Source organism: Alligator sinensis, unplaced genomic scaffold (genome assembly GCF_000455745.1).
Source record: "Alligator sinensis unplaced genomic scaffold, ASM45574v1 scaffold674_1, whole genome shotgun sequence".
Lineage (NCBI taxonomy): Eukaryota > Metazoa > Chordata > Crocodylia > Alligatoridae > Alligator > Alligator sinensis.
In genome coordinates this window covers 1227016-1229418 of record NW_005842032.1, presented here as the reverse complement: position 1 = coordinate 1229418, position 2403 = coordinate 1227016, and the positions used below count along the sequence as shown (strand labels likewise).

The 2403-nt window shown below is 45.7% G+C and overlaps 1 protein-coding gene across 1 annotated transcript in view; it reads left to right on the top strand.

The window, feature by feature from the left end:
* TMEM26 (transmembrane protein 26) overlaps window positions 1-2403 on the top strand; it is a 48796-nt gene that overhangs the window by 20095 nt on the left and 26298 nt on the right. The gene's annotated exons all lie outside the window — the stretch shown is intronic.

Genomic DNA, 2403 nt, shown 5'->3' with positions numbered 1-2403 from the left:
CATGGGGAAAAAAGGCTCCTCATCTTACATTTATTTTTTTATAGACTTCATAGACGTTAGGGCTGGAAGGGACCTTGAAGATCATGAAGTCCAGCCCCTTGCCCCAGGGGCAGGAAGTCAGCTAGGGTCAAAGGACCCCAGTAAGAGCATCCAAGCATTTCTTGAATAAGTCCAGAGTAGGTGCCTGCACCACATCTGGATGGAGTCTATTCCAGGTCTTCTGGGCTTGGGCAGTAAAGAATTTTTTTCTTATGTCCAGCCTAAAACGGTCTTATAGGAGTTTTTCCTTGGGGCGCTCTGGTGAACAGATGTTCTCCCAGATCCTGATGAACATCCCTAGTGTACTTATAGGTAGCTACCAGGTCCCCCCTGAGCCTGCGTTTTTTCAGACTGAAGAGTCCTATGGCTCTCAGCCTCTCTTCATAGGGCCTATTCTCTTGCCCTCTGATCATGTGCATGGCTCTCCTCTGGACTCTCTCAAGCTTCTTGACATCCTTCTTGAATTGTGGAGCCCAGAACTGGATGCGGTACTCCAGCTGCGGCCTCACCAAGGTCAAGTACAGCGGGAGGATGACATCCTGAGATTTACTTGAGAAGCAGCTATAGATGCAAGCCAGGGTTTTGTTTGCCTTACCAGCTGCAGCATCACATCAATCATGACCCCCAAGTCTCTTTCAGCAGTGGTGCTGTAACACTGCCGAGTCTATAAGTATGCTGTGGGTTCTTTTTCCCAAGGTGGAGTATCTTGCATTTATCTGTATTGAACGTCATCAGGTTTGTATCCGCCCACTTACTAAGCTTATCCAAGTCAGCCTGGATCACTAGCCTGTCGTCAGGTGTGGACGCTATGCCCCAAAGTTCAGTGTCCTTGGTGATCTTAGCCAGTGCACTTCTGACACCAATGTCCACATCATTGATAAAGATGTTGAAGAGAGCCAGTCCAAGGACAGAGCCTTGGGGGACACCACTGGTTACAGAGTGCCATAATGACTCACTGCCATCGACCACTACCCTCTGGGTCCAACCTCAGAGCCAGTTTCCCAGCCATCGGACTGTGGTGTAGCCAAGGCCACAGTTGGCCAATTTTTCCATGAGGAGATCATGGGACACCAGATCAAAGGCTTTTTTAAAGTCCAGGTATATGACATCAATCTCTTCTCCCTTGTCTGGGTGATGTCACCTTGTCATAGATGAGATTGATTGGGCAAGACCTACCCATGACAAACCCATGCTGGCTATCCCTCAGGATGTTGCCCTCAGCCAGTTTGTCCAGAAGGGTCTCCTTGACAATTTTCTTGAGAATCTTACCAGGGATTGAGGTCATGCTGATTGGCCTGTAATTCCCAAGATCTACTTTCTGCCCTTTCTTGAAGATGGGTACCACATTGGCCTTCTTCCAGTCTTCAGGTATTTCACCTGAGCACCATGAATTTTCAAATATTTTTGCCAATGGTTGAGCTATGACACTCACCAGCTCCTTGAGTACCCTAGGGTATAATCTGTCAGGACCAGCTGACTTGAAGGTGTCCAGCTTCTCAAGGTGATTTTTTATTAGATCAACACCAATGCTGGGTATAAATATGCCTTCACCCTGGTGTTACAGGCCAGGTGGACACTGTGAGTGAATCAAGTTAGCCACTTGGCTGTTTGGTTCGGGATCGAGGAGTTGGGAGTAAAACAATGGCAAATTTATTATAGCTTACACACACACAACAGTTAACAGAAAGATAAATGCGATGAGCAAATAATGCAACATTAAAGAACTAATAGTAAATAATAACAGATAATAACAACAGATAAATAGATCAGTCTGTTGCAAGCCAGTTACGCACTGCGAAGGTATCAGCCACCTGCTGTTTAAAACAACAAATAGACAGACATGGGATGGCAACTTATCGATAATCCCTCAATGCCAGGTGCGCGCCAGGTGATTCCAGTGAAGTCAGGTGTCCCCGATCGATGCTGTCTGAAGGATTACCAGAGAAGCTTCCTTGATCAGGATCTGATCCTCACTCACACCGGGAGTCCATGCTTAGAACATCAGTTTCCATCCTGTTCTCTCCTTCCTGTTGGTCACCTGACACATGTGCTTTTTATACCTAGTCTTATGCTAATCTGCTGGCCTCAGGGCCATTCACAATTTTGTTTTATAGCTATTACCCTATGGGATTAAAAGGTGTTAAAATTATTATAAAAGGTTACTACCCAACCTTGGGTTTATCCAATAAACACATTGCAATGCAGCATCTTCAGGTTTGAAATTAACATTACCCCGCCTAAATTCAACCCCTTTAGAACTCTCTGACTATGCTTTTTTGAGATGTCCTTTCCTGGAATGTGCTGGGTAGGCCAGGCAGTTGAATCCAGTTTTTATCATCATCAAGGCTAAATTCTGAGCAAGAA